Source organism: Hylobates moloch, unplaced genomic scaffold (assembly GCF_009828535.3).
Source record: "Hylobates moloch isolate HMO894 unplaced genomic scaffold, HMol_V3 SCAFFOLD_2, whole genome shotgun sequence".
Classification (NCBI taxonomy): Eukaryota; Metazoa; Chordata; class Mammalia; order Primates; family Hylobatidae; genus Hylobates; species Hylobates moloch.
In genome coordinates this window covers 160,684,839-160,699,807 of record NW_026652277.1, presented here as the reverse complement: position 1 = coordinate 160,699,807, position 14,969 = coordinate 160,684,839, and the positions used below count along the sequence as shown (strand labels likewise).

General features: G+C 37.8%; 1 long non-coding RNA gene across 1 annotated transcript in view; it reads left to right on the top strand.

Moving 5' to 3' along the window:
- LOC131382893 (uncharacterized) overlaps positions 1-14,969 on the top strand; it is a 73,164-nt gene that overhangs the window by 2,463 nt on the left and 55,732 nt on the right. The window contains exon 2 of the long non-coding RNA XR_009212521.1: positions 13,727-14,014. This is a non-coding gene — a long non-coding RNA (uncharacterized LOC131382893). The remainder of the gene's footprint in view (positions 1-13,726; positions 14,015-14,969) is intronic.

Below are 14,969 nucleotides of genomic sequence, written 5' to 3'. Positions count from 1 at the left end.
GCAGCTCCCAGGGAGATCAACACAGAAGATGGGTGATTTCTGCATTTCCAACTGAGGTATCTGGTTCATCTCATTGAGACTGGTTGGACAGTGGGTGCATCCCACAGAGGGCTAGCCGAAGGAGGGTGGGGCATTGCCTCACCTGGGAAACACAAGGGGTCAGGGGATTTCCCTTCCCTAGCCAAGGGAAGCCATGAGAGACTGTGTTGGGAGGAACAGTACACTTCTGCCCAAATACTGCGCTTTTCCCATGGTCTTCACAACTGGCAGACCAGGAGATACCCTCCAGTGGCTGGCTAGGTGGGTCCCATGCCCACAGAGTCCAGCAAGCTAAGATCCATTGGCTTGAAATTCTCACTGCAAGGGCAGCAGTCTGAAATTGACCTGGGACGCTGGCTTGGCAGGGGGAGGGGCATCCACCATTGCTGAGGCTTGAGTAGGCAGTTTTATGCTCACAGAGTAAACAAAGCTGTCCGGAAGCTCAAACTGGGCGGAGCGCACTGAAGCTCAGCAAGGCTGACTGCCTCTCTAGATTTCACCGCTGTGGGCACGGCATATCTGAACAAAAGGCAGCAGCCCCAGTCAGGGAATTATAGGTAAAACCCTCATCCCCCTAGGACAGAGCACGTGGGGGAAGGGGCAGCTGTGGGCACAGCTTCTCCAGACTTAAATGTCCCTGCCTGACAGCTCTGAAAAGAGCAGTGGCTCACCCAGCATGGTGGTCGAGCTCTGATAATGGATGGACTGCCTCTTTAAGTGGGTCCCTGACACCCATGTAGCCTGCCTGGGAGACACCTCCCAGTAGGGGCTGAGAGACACCTCATTAAGGAGAGCTCTTGCTGGCATCTGGTGGGTGCCCCTCTGGGACAAAGCTTCCAGAGGAAGGATCAGGCAGCAATATTTGCTGTTCTGCAGCCTCCGCTGGTGATACCCAGGCAAACAGAGTCTGGAGTGGACCTCCAGCAAACTCCAACAGACCTGAAACTGAGGGACCTGACTGTTAGAAGGAAAACCAACAAACAGAAAGGAATAGCATCAACATTAACAAAAAGGACATCCACACCAAAACCAACATCAAGACCAATGGTAGATAAAAGACCGAAGGTAGATAAAACCACAAAGATGGGGAGACACCAGAGCAGAAAGGCTAAAAATTCCAAGAACCAGAATGCCTCTTCTCCTCCAAAGGATCACAACTCCTCACCAGCAAGGGAACAAAACTGGATGGAGAATGAGTTTGATGCGTTGACAGAAGTAGGCTTCAGAAGGTGGGTAATAACAAACTTCTCCGAGCTAAAGGAGCATGTTCTAACCCATTGCAAGGAAGCTAAGAACCTTGAAAAAAGGTTAGAAGAATGGCTAACTAGAATAACTAGTGTAGAGAAAAACATAAATTACCTGAAGGAGCTGAAAAACACAGCACAAGAACTTCATGAAGCATACACAAGCTTCAATAGCTGATTAGATCAAGTGGAAGAAAGGATATCAGTGATTGAAGATCAAATTAATGAAAAAAAGTGAGAAGACAAGATTAGAGAAAAAAGAGTGAAAAGAAATGAATAAAGCCCCCAAGAAATATGGGACTATGTGAAAAGACCAAATCTACATTTGATTGGTGTACCGGAAAGTGATGGGGAGAATGGAACCAAGTTAGAAAACACTCTTCAGGATATTATCTAGGAAAACTTTTCCAACCTAGGAAGACAGGCCAAGATTCAAATTCAGGAAATACAGAGATACTCCTCAAGAAAAGCAACCCCAAGTCATATAATCATCAGATTCACCAAGGTTGAAATGAAGGAAAAAATGTTAAGGGCAGCCAAAGAGAAAGGTTAGGTTACCCACAAAGGGAAGCCCATCGGACTAACAGCAGATCTCTTGGCAGACACCCTACAAGCCAGAAGAGAGTGGGGGCCAATGTTCAACATTCTTAAAGAAAAGAATTTTCAATGCAGAATTTCATATCCAGCCAAACTAAGCTTCACAAGAGAAGGAGAAATAAAATCCTTTATAGACAAGCAAATGCTGAGAGATTTTGTCACCACCAGGCCTGCCTTACAAGAGCTCCTGAAGGAAGCACTAAATATGGAAAGGAAGAGTGGGTACCAGCCACTGTGAAAACATGCCAAATAGTAAAGTCCATTGATGCTATGAAGAAACTGCATCAACTAACGGGCAAAATAACCAGCTAGCATCATAATGACAGGATCAAATTCACACATAATAATATTGACCTTAAATGTAAATGTGCTAAATGCCCAATTAAAAGACACAGACTGGCAGATTGGATAAAGAGTCAACACCCATTGGTGTGCTGTATTCAGGAGACCCATCTCATGTGCAAAGACACATATAGGCTCAAAATAAAGGGATGGAGGAAGATCTACCAAGCAAATGGAAAGCAAAAAAAAAGCAGGGGTTGAAATCCTAGTCTGTGATAAAACAGACTTTTTATTATTATTATACTTTAAGTTATAGGGTACATGTGGACAAAATGCAGGTTTGATACATAAGTATGCATGCGCCATGTTGGTTTGCTGCACACATCAACTTGCGGCACTATTCGCAATAGCAAAGATAAAACAAGACTTTAAACCAACAAAGATCAAAAGACACAAAGAAGGCCATGACATAATGGTAAAGGGATCAATTCAACAAGAAGAGCTAACTATCCTAAATATATATGCACCCAATACAGGAGCACCCAGATTCATAAAGCAAGTACTTAGAGACCTACAAAGAGACTGAGACTCCCACACAATAATAGTGGGAGACTTTAACACCCCATTGTCAATATTAGACAGAACAACAAGACAGAAAATTAACATGGATATCCAGGACTTGAACTCAGCTCTGGACAACGCAGACCTAATAGACTTTTACAGAACGCTCCACCCCAAATCAACAAAATATGCATTCTTCTCAGCACCACATCGCACTTATTCTAAAATGGACCAGGAGGACTGTTTGGAAGTAAAACACTCCTCAGCACATGTGAATAACAGAAATCAAAACAAATTGTCTCTCAGATCACAGTGCAATCAAATTTGAATTCAGGATTAAGAAACTCACTCAAAACCACACAACTACATGGAAACTGAACAACTTGCTCCTGAATGACTACTGGGTAACTAATGAAATGATGGCAGAAATAAAGATGTTCTTTGAAACCATTGAGAATGAAGACACAGTGTACCAGATTCTCTGGGACACATTTAAAGCAGTGTTTAGAGGGAAATTTATAGTAGTAAATGCCAACAAGAGAAAGTAGGAAAGATCTAAAATCGACACTTTAACATCACAATTAAAAGAACTAGAGAAACAAGAGCAAACAAATTGAAAAGCTAGCAGAAGACAAGAAATAACTGAGATCAGAGCAGAACTGAAGAAGATAGAGACACAAAAAAAACCTTCAAAAAAATCAATGAATCCAGGATCTGGTTTTTTGAAAAGATCAACAAAATTCATGGACTGCTAGCAAGACTAATAAGGAATAAAGAGAAGAATCAAATGGAAGTAATAAAAAATGATAAAGGGGATATGACCACCAATCCCACAGAAATACAAACTACCGTAAGAAAATACTATAAACACCTCTATGCAAATAAACTAGAAAATCTAGAAGAAATGGATACACTCCTGGACACATACACCCTCCCAAGACTAAACCAGGAAGAAGTCATGTCTCTGAATAGACCAATAACAGGTTCTGAAGTGAGGCAATAATTAAGAGCCTACCAACCAAAAAAAGTCCAGGACCAGACGGATTCACAGCCGAATTCTACCAGAGGTACAAAGAGGAGCTGGTACCATTCCTTCAGAAACTATCCCAATCAATAGAAAAGGAAGGAATCCTCCCTAACTCATTTTAGGAGGCCAGCATCATCCTGATACCAAAGCCTGGCAGAGACACAACAAAAAAAGAATTTTAGGTCAGTATCCCTGATAAACATCGATGCAAAAATCCTCAATAAAATAGTAGCAAGCCAAATCCAGCAGTACTTCAAAAAGCTTATCCACCATGATCAAGTGGGCTTCATCCCTGGGATGCAAGGCTGGTTCAACATATGCAAATCAATAAACGTAATCCATCACATAAACAGAACCAACGACAAAACCCACATGCTTATCTCAATAGATGCAGGAAAGACCTTCAACAAAATTCAACAGCTCTTCATGCTAAAAACTCTCAATAAACTAGGTATTGATGGGACGTATCTCAAAATAATAAGAGCTATTTATGACAAACCCACAGCCAATATCATACTGAATGGGCAAAAACTGGAAGCATTCCCTTTGAAAGCTGGCACAAGACAAGGATACCCTCTATCACCACTCCTATTCAGCATAGTATTGGAAGTTCTGGCCAGGGCAATCAGAAAAGAGAAAGAAATAAAGGGTATTCAATTAGGAAAAGAGGAAGTCAAATTGTCTGTTTGCAGATAACATGATTATATATTTAGAAAACCCCATAATCTCAGCCCAAATCTCGTTAAGCTGATAAGCAACTTCAGCAAAGTCTCAGGATACAAAATCAGTGTGCAAAAATCACAAGCGTATCTATATACCAATTACAAGCAAATAGAGAGTGAAATAATGAGTGAACTCCCTTTCACAATTGCTACAAAGAGAATAAAATACCTAGGAGGGATGTGAAAGACCTCTTCAAGGAGAACTACAAACCACTGCTCAGTGAAATAAAAGAGGACACAAACAAATAGAAGGACATTTCATGCTTATGGATAGGAAGAATCAATATCGTGAAAATGGCCATACTGCCCAAGGTAATTTATACCTTCACTACTATCCCCATCAAGCTACCACTGACTTCCTTCACAGAATTGGAAAAAACTACTTTAAAGTTCATATGGAACCGAAAAAGAGCACGCATAGCCAAGACAATTCTAAGCAAAAAGAACAAAGCTGGAGGCATCATGCTACCTGACTTCAAACTGTACTACAAGTCTACAGTAACCAAAACAGTGTGGTACTGGTACCAAAACAGTTATATAGACCAATGGAACAGATCAGAGGCCTCAGAAATAACACCACACATCTACAACCATCTGGTCTTTGACAAACCTGACACAAACAAGCAATGGGGAAAGGATTCCCTATTTAATAAATGGTGCTGGGAAAACTGGCTAGCCATATGTAGAAAGCTGAAACTGGATTCCTTCCTTACACCGTATACAAAGATTAACTCAAGATGTATTAAAGACTTAAATGTAAGACCTAAAACCATAAAAACCTTAGAAGAAAACCTAGGCACTACCATTTAGGACCTAGGCATGGGCAAAGACTTCATGACTGAAACACCAAAAGCAATGGCAACAAAAGCCAAAATTGACAAATGGGATCTAATTATACTAAAGAGCTTCTGCACAGCAAAAGAAACGCTCAGCAGAGTGAACAGGCAACCTACAGAATTGGAGAAAATTTTTGTAATCTATCCATCTGACAAAGGGCTAATATCTAGAATCTACAAAGAATTTCAATAAATTTATAAGAAAAAAACAACCCCATCGAAAAGTGGGAAAAGGATATTAACAGACACTTTTCAAAAGAAGACATTTATGAAGCCAACAGACATAGGAAAAAATGCTCATCATCACTGGTCATTAGAGAAATGCAAATCAAAACTGCAATGAGATACCATCTCTCACCAGTTAGAATAGTGATCATTAAAAAGTCAGGAAACAACAGGTGCTGGAGAGGATGTGGAGAAATAGGAATGCTTTTACACTGTTGGTGGGAATGTAAATTAGTTCAACCATTGTGGAAGGCAGTGTGGTGATTCCTCAAGGATCTAGAACTAGAAATACCATTTGACCCAGCCAACCCATTACTGGGTATATACCCAAGGGATTATAAATTATGCTGCTATAAAGACACATGCACATGTATGTTTATTGTGACACTATTCACAATAGCAAAGACTTGGAACCAACCCAAATACCCATCAGTAATAGACTGGATAAGGAAAATGTGGCACATATACACCGTGGAATACTATGCAGCCATAAAAAAGATGGGTTCATGTTCTTTACAGGGACATGGATAAAAGTGGAAACCATCATTCTCAGCAAACTATCACAAGGACAGAAAAACAAACGCCGCATGTTCTCACTCATAAGTGGGAATTGAACAATGAGAACACATGGACACAGGGAGGGGATCATCACACACTGGGGCCTGTAGGTGGGTGGGGGACTGGGAGAGGGATAGCATTAGGAGAAATACCTAATATAAATGATGAGTTGATGGATGCAGCACACCAACATGGCACATGTATACCTATGTAACAAACCTGTACGTTGTGCACGTGTACCCCAGAACTTAAAGTATAATATAAAAAAAATAGAGAATGCTGTCTATTAATACTTCTATTATTCAACAAGATTCTGGAACTTAAGGCCAATGAAAGAATATAAGGAAAGGAAAAAAAGTATATATTGGTTGTAAAATGTATGATTATTTACCAAAAATTATATAACTACCTTGGAATAAAATCAAGAAAACTGTCTGCTACAGCAACAGAAAGTATGAGAAAGCAAACTGTACTACAAGTCTACAGTAACCAAAACAGTGTGGTACTGGTACCAAAACAGTTATATAGACCAATGGAACAGATCAGAGGCCTCAGAAATAACACCAAAAAATATACCAAAAATCAATAAAAGTTAGAAAATGAAGTGGGAAACAAGACTCATTAATAATGCTAATAAACATACCTAGAAATAAATCCAATAAGAAAGATCCAAGATTTTCAGTTAAACACAAAAGAAAGGCTAAATGAGGAACCATAACTATATTGAGGGAAGAGTCTAAAGTAGTAAGTTATAATAAAATTATTGCGATTACAATTAAAAACTAAATTAAGCATTTTCAGAACCTTGAAAAATAAGTTTAAAATTTCATTTGGAATATAATAAATAATTTATAATGCTATGAGCAATGTGAAAATGATTAATGAAGCCTTGATCTGTAATTTATTAAAACATTATAAAATACAGCAATTAAAACACTCTGACACTAATAGAGATAAAAATCAATAGGTCAATGAGTTATTCATAATAAAAAATAGACCTTGATATATATGGGATTTACTATATAATAAAAGTGATATTTCGTATTAGTGGAGAAAAGACATATTGTTCAATAAATGGGCTACAGAATTTTCCTACCCAATTGGGAAGAAATGAATCTTTCCCAAAGAAATGAAGTATTCCTACTTCAGAACCATATCCTAAAAGGTCTCTAGATTGGTTAATGTTTTAAAAATAACAAAAATAGTAAATGTACCAGTGGAAAATAATTTTTATGTAAGGAACACCTTGCTAAACACATCAGATAAGTAGAAACCATAAAGAAAAAGATGAATGAAATGACTATATAAACAAGATAAAAGACAGATGACAAAATGAGGGAAATTGCAATGACACCCAATGTGTTAAGATTATCTTTCACAAATCTGTAAGATAAAGGAAAACACCACTACAGAAAATAAACAACAAATATGAACACAGAATTCACAAAGACGTAACACAGATGTTCATTAAACATAGCTCTTAAAAATTTACAAACTCACTTATAATTAAGTAAAAAAAATTAGACTAACAAAGACCAAAATGTATTAAAAATTTACATTGTTAGGTATGACAATAGGAAAAAATATGGACTTTAATCATTCTTGATGGAAGCATACATTGATATATTTTGTCTTTCTCTTCTAGAAATTTATTATGCAAAAATATTTCTCCAAGTAATCACAGATATATGTATAATGATACCACTTTTATTACAAGTGTGAAACTAATCCAAATGCCTATCATTGGGGGACTGGTTAAATAGATTATAATAACTCTGTATAATAGAGTGGAATACTATGTGGCTATTAAAAAGAATGAAATGACTCTGTGTGTATTGATATAGAAAGATACCCAATGTATTATATTGTTTAGTAAAAAGGCAAGTGCAAGTTATACATACACACACAGTATGATATATTTTTTGTAGCATATTTATGTACATATTTGCATAAACACAGTCCCAAAACTGGATGGATATAGACCAATTGCAATCAGTGGTTTTCTCTCAGGCATGGTGTAAGGATGGGGTGGAGATTTTCATTATTCCTTTTGAATAAATTTGTTCAATGATGGCTATGTTATTTGTATACAGAAACAAATGAAAATGAAGAAGTATATTGTACAAATAGGGAATTCAAAGCCAAACTTGTGCCTAACTCTGACTTTAAATACCTGAAGAAAACAAATTTTGAAAGAAAATTCCTCAGGTTAGTCCTATATCTCTGGAATATGATAAGTTTCACAGGGATTTTTACGTTGTTTTCTCCATATGTTTCTCTGTGATGATCTGCGCTGCACTGCTTGATGGAGTCCAAAGGGCTTTGCTGATGATGAGGATGCCAGAGTGTGGCGCCAGTGAGTCACCAAGCCCCAAATTAAACTTAGGAGCTATGGCAAGGTAGGGGCCCCAACCAACAAATCCAGGAACCCAGGCCTATAATAACTGTAATGTGACCTGTCAAGCCCTATTTTCTTTCACTTCTAAATACCCTTCCATTTTTCCTTGAACCATCCCTGGAGGCCACGTAAGATGACAGCAGCTGCTGTCAGGGAAACCGCCCCTGGTAGCTGTAGTTTGGGGATGGGATGGGTACAGAAGAGATGCTGTGAAGACATGAAAACACCTCTTTAATGTGGCAAGACATTGACTTGTAGGCAATGGAAAGAACATTAGCACTAAACTTTGGTAGCTGTTTTGGAACACAGACCGCTTGGAATGGAAACAGAAATTCCCTCAGGGAAAATCATAGCAAGCAGACTGCAGCCACAAAATAAAGAACAGCCCAGAATATACAAATGAACATGTTTCTTCCTACACATAACTGTATATCTTTATAGCATCACCTTCAAGGCTAACATATTTCATTTCCTTTACTGCTTTATAATTCTTTGGAGAGCTAATTTTAAGAACAACTTTGCTGTTTACACTCTTAAAATTTTAGCACATATATGCACTCAGAAAATTGGACTAGATGGGGGAAAATTCATATAGTAGTAAAATTATTTTATAAGTTATTAACTGGCTGGCATTTTTATCTAAGCATGAGAATCATGAATTTTTCTCAGCATTTCCTTTTAAAGAGGTTATAAAGTTAAGCTGTAAAAGGATTCACATCAGTCCTGCTGAAACAATGGATGATGAAGTCCAAGCAAATAGCCATTGACACAAACTTGTCTTTGTCTTTATAGGAAGGGAAACTTCAAGAATAACTCTCGAAACAAAGTAATTTTTATAGAGTGAAGGCAAGACTGTACATTAAAATGTGCTTTTTGTTAGGAGGTAGTCATACGGATTGGCTCTGTGTCCCCACCCAAATCTCATCTTGTAGCTCCCATAATTCCCATGTGTTGTGTGAGGGACCCAGTGGAAGATGATTGAATCATGGGGGCTGGTCTCTCCCATGCTTTTCTTGTGATAGTGTATGGGTCTCACGAGATCTGATGGTTTTAAAACTGGGAGTTTCCCTGCACAAGTTCTCTTTGCCTGCTGCCATCCACATAAAATGTGACTTACTCCTCCTTGCTTTCCACCATGATGTGAGGCCTCCCCAGCCATGTGGAACTGTTAAGTCTAATAAACCTCTTTCTTTTGTGATTGCCCAGTCTTGGGTAGGTCTTTATCAGCAGCATGAAAACCAACTAATACTGGTAGACTACTGGATCTAGGCCCGGTTTTGTTATTTATTAATACATGGAATTGCATAGCTCATTTTGGGTAGCTTATCAAAACCCTGAACCTCCATGTCTTTATCCAAAGATAGAATTGAAGTAGATGGTGTCAAAGATATGACAATTCTAAGCTTTTTATAACTATCAAATATAATTGTAGATTTTTAACAAAATGCAACAGGTAGAAAGAGAGAGAGATGAAAGAAGGAAGTAAGGGGATAAGTTAAATTTAAAATGATGTCAAGCATTAATTTTAAAAGTAACCTTTATTGACTTCAAAGTAAATTTATTCTGTTTTTAAACACTATTTTAAAAATATGCTTTATTCACAGTTATAAAATCATTTCTTCAATTAATATTATATCTGAAGTCATAGGACATGTTATTTTTTGTTATTGAACAATTTTTGTTATGCTATGATCTGAGTGTGCCTCGAAATTCAGTAGTTGAAAACTTCTCTTATGTGACAGTATTAGGAGGTGAGAGCTTTGGGAAATGATTAGATCATGAAGATGGAACCCTCATGAATAGGATGTGCCTTTTACAAGAGGCCCAAGAAAGATCCCTTACCCCTTCCACCAAGTGAGGGTGGAAAAGATGCCTTCTGTGAACCAGAGTGGGCCCTCACCTGGTAGCAAATCTGCTGGCACCTTGTTCTTGAGCTTCCTGGCCTTCTGAACTATGAGAAATAAATTCCTATTGCATAGAAATCACTCAGTTTATGGCATTTTTGTTATAGCAGCCTGACTAGACTAAGACATTGTAGTATGCAAGCAAAATGGGCTCATTTTCATATATGACATAGACAAAAAAACATAAACCATGTTACTGGAAAGATACTAAAGCACTCAGATAAAATGAAATGGAAATGCTATTTTCTCCATGAGAGAACAAAAAAGAAGAGGAAGATAATGAGGTGCCTGATTTTAAAAAAATAAACTTTTACTTTTGAATAGTTTCAGATTTACAAAAAAGTCGTGATGATAGTACAGAAGGTGGCTATATAACCTGTACCCAGTTTCTGTTATTGTTAACATATCACATCTCTATGATTCATTTTTAACAACTAGTGAATGGTTATTGACATATTTTAATTAACTAAAGACCAAACTTTATTCAAATATTTTTACTTTTTACCTAATAACCTCTTTCTGCCCCAGGATCCAATTCAGGGTGTGACATTACATTTAGTCATCACGTCTTCTGATTTCAGTCTCTATAATTCCCAGTTCCTCACAGCTGGGACTCCTGACATCCCATATACAAGAGCAACTTCACCCCTGTGTCAGGCCATATTTAAACTGTGCTAATCCCCCAGGCAGAAGCCTCGGTATCAAGTCCCATTCTTAATATCAAGTCCCATTAGGTTTGACCCCATACTAAAAGCTGCCAAGTTAGCCAGTCAGTACCAAATTACAGGCCTTCCATGTGCTCTGTTCCAGCAGCTACTTTTCTGAGGCTAAGACTCCTTTGCTTTTAATCTGATCTAGGATCAATGTCTCCTGCTGAATTTTGACTCCTATGCTCACACCCTAGCCACACATCCTTCAGTGTCAGGCTCTTAAAAGAAGATGGTCTTGTCCATAAGCTCAACCTTGCTATGTGCCACTGATTCTAAAGTTGAGCTTCTGCATTAATCTAATTTAAGATCTTTGTTAAATAACCTATCGGGTTTTCCTCTCAGAAACCTAGGAGCTTGTTTTTCTTCCAGACAAATTTCCTGGTGGGTATTAGGATCCTGTCCCTGAAATCCAGTCTACCAGCGAAGGCCTTGTTTCGCCATGGACACCTGCACCACCTGTCCTTAGGACCCGCATGATCACTGGTATCATGTCATGGATCTCCACTCTCATCCCAGTCCTCTGAAACACATGCCAAGTAGCTCCTATATGAAATGAATGACTGATCAGGGGCCATCATGATTATACTCAACAACCGTGATTGTACTCTACAAATTTTCTCTGAGTAAATGCCTGTGGGCCAAAGCCCAGGGCATAAGCCTTGGAACCTGAGTCAGCTTCCTAGGGGACAGAGTGGCTCTGTCTCTGGTCAGGCCTGGCTCTGCCCTGCCCCTTCTCACGGGGAGCCATCAGTCACACTCTCCAAATCAAATAGTGTTTTAACTGAACAACTCAGCAAAAGGGGGAAACTCAGTTTTTGTCTAAATGAAAGAAAATTGAGGACCATTTAGAGGCCATTTCCTGACTTTATCTGAATATAAGTTAAATTCTACACTGCATTTGGTAACGGATAAGCTTTGTTTGCAGCTATAGAAGTCATGATTGTTAAATTTGGTCAAGATAAACCATTTACTTTAGCTTTTTTTATTTGACATGACACTGATAAGATACAAATTTGAAAACCACATAAAAAATTTGGAAATACTAAAACATTGATTATGTAAATTTAAAATTTTATTCATATAGGGATCCTTTTTCCAGCAAAAAAATTTTAATTTAAAAAATCTGAGTTTTTTGTTGACCCAACTGTCAAAATCAGAGTTATCAGCTAGCATAAATCATAATTCCTATAACAGTTTCACAAAATAAACTAGGTTTATCAACACAATATATAGGGTGCTTTTTCTTATATTCCATTCATTTTAATTTTTAATTGATGCTTATTATTTAATAATGTTATTCTTTGTTATTATTGCACCTTTGAGTTTAAGTACTCTGTAGTCTAGACAGGATACACTTATTGATACTGTAAATAATAGATAAAGGATTAGTGTGCAATTTACTGTTAATGTGATTGATGGATTCGATTCTCCACTGTAATACTTCTCTGTTCTTATTTTAGCTCCAATGCCAATGGTCTTGATCATTGGACAATGCCTATAATGACTGCATAAAAATGAATGTGGTTCTTCATATTTCTTAAATTTGTTCTTTTGGTCTTGTCGTTTCATAAAAATGATGTTACAAGTGGAATGGTACAAAATGGAGCTTCAAATCAGGATGTGTCTTGCTGTTGTACTGCCTTGCTATATACAATTTATTTTTCAGAGGTGGAATCTTGGGTTTGTTTAATGGAAGATGTGAAGTTAGAGAAATGAGAATAGAAGTAGCTTTTCATGGCTGTGTTTACTGAGGTGAGGCAGAATGACAGAGTGGACCTTGTTCCTCCTCCTGTGCAATTCACAGAGCTTATAGGAGGTGACCCTAAGGCTGAGGCTGAGATTTCAGGTGAACCTCTGAAAGGGTGAAAAGGCATTCTGCCCAGCAGGCAACTATCTATGCATCACCCTTAGTCATATTAATATTAAAAGAAATCCAGCATATGCCTGAGAACAGCCTTGCTTTATTTCTGTCAAGAACAAGACACAAAGAATAGGCTTAATTGCAGATATTTTACATATCTGTATATGAATTTTTAGTTGCAATGAGAATGGGATTAAAATTAGAAAAAATATATCGCTGATTACAGGTTATAAAGTATTAAGCATACTCAGTTTCTAGATCTTGGTTTGTAATACTGTTCTCCAATAAAAAGCATCAGGCTCTGTGGAGAAACGCCGATTCTAGGAACGGGGCAGAAAATATACAAGACAAGTCTGGAGCATTGTGTAGTGTCATAAAATAAGGAAATGCTAAAAACAAAACAAAAATGGAGTATGTTAAAGGAATATAGAAGCCAACAGAAAGAGATTCCAATGGCCACGGCTGGGGTAATTGGAGCAAGAAAATAAATAGTTCAGTATTACATTATATCCCAATGTATAAAACAAATATTCATGAGTTATTGAATAAATAACATGTACAAAAGAATTCCAAATAATTTGTATAGCTATCCCCTCAAAGATGTGGAGAATAACTCCCCCCGCAACAACCCCCATAAGTATGGGCTGCACATAGTGACTTCCTTCTAAAGAACACAGCATGGAGGGAAGGGGAAAGAGTAACTCTCAGTGGAAAAGAACTCTGCTTCAGCCACATAATTGCATTTGACATCATCCATGACAGGTCATGTTGACAGTATGAACTTTCGATGTGATGTGAGGAAAATGGCATTCTACCTCTGTGTTCTTCCTCCCCAAAATTTGTAACCACCATCTAATCATGAGGAAAACATCATACATGTCCAAATTGAGGAAGATTCTACAAAATGCCTGATTAATATTCATCAAAACTGTCAAGGTCATCAAAAGCAAGGAAAGTCTGAGAAACTGCCACAGCCTAAAGACAGTTCAGGGAAACATGATGACTCAGTGGTATTCTGGGTGGGTTTCTGGAACAGAAAAAGGACAACAGGTAAAATCTAAGAACATACGAATAAAGTATGAACTTTAATTAATAATGATGTATCAATATTGATTCATTAGTTTTGACAAATGTACCATAGTAACAGAAGATGTCAACAATTAGAGAAACTGGATGCAGGGTTATGGGAACCCTGTGTACTATCTTTGCAACTTCCCTGTAAATCTAAGACTATTCTAGAATACAAAGTTCATTTTAAAATAAATTTTTAAAACATTTAGAATACTAGACCACGATATCAAAATAGGTAGAAATCCTCAGTCGTAGGACTCTTATAATCCAAGATGTAAACTAAAAATTATACATAAAGCTGTTCAAAACAGGATTAATTAAAATAACATAAAAAGGAAAATTAGGGAATGATTAGAATAAAATTATTGTATAATTATAGCCATTTGATGATGTCAACTTTTAAAAAGCATGGTGTGATATGTACGGTTTGGCTACGTCGTTACCCAAATCTCATATTGAATTGTAGTTTCCATAATCCCCATGTGTCATGGGAGGGACCCAGTGGGAGGTAATTGAATCATGGGGGTGGTTACCCCCATGCTGCTCTTCTCATGATAGTGAGTTCTCACGATATCTGATGGTTTTATAAGGGGCTTTCCCCCGTTTGCTAGGCACTTCTCGTTCCTGCCATCATGTGAAGAAGGGTGTGTTTGCTTCCCCTTCCATCGTGATTGTAAGTTTCCTGAGGCCTCCCCAGCCATGTGGAACTGTGAGTCAATTAAGCCTCTTCCTTTATAAATTACCCAGTCTCTGGCAGTTCTTTATAGCGGTGTGAAAATGGGCTAATACAGGTTGCATATAGGCAAATGCATGTGAAACACTACTGAATGAAAAAGACGAAAAGATTGATAACCTCTGGCCTTCTTGTGGTCTGAGACAAACAGACTTCTTACTTTTACTGCTGTGGTCAGGTTTTCTGTTCTCTGTGGCCAGA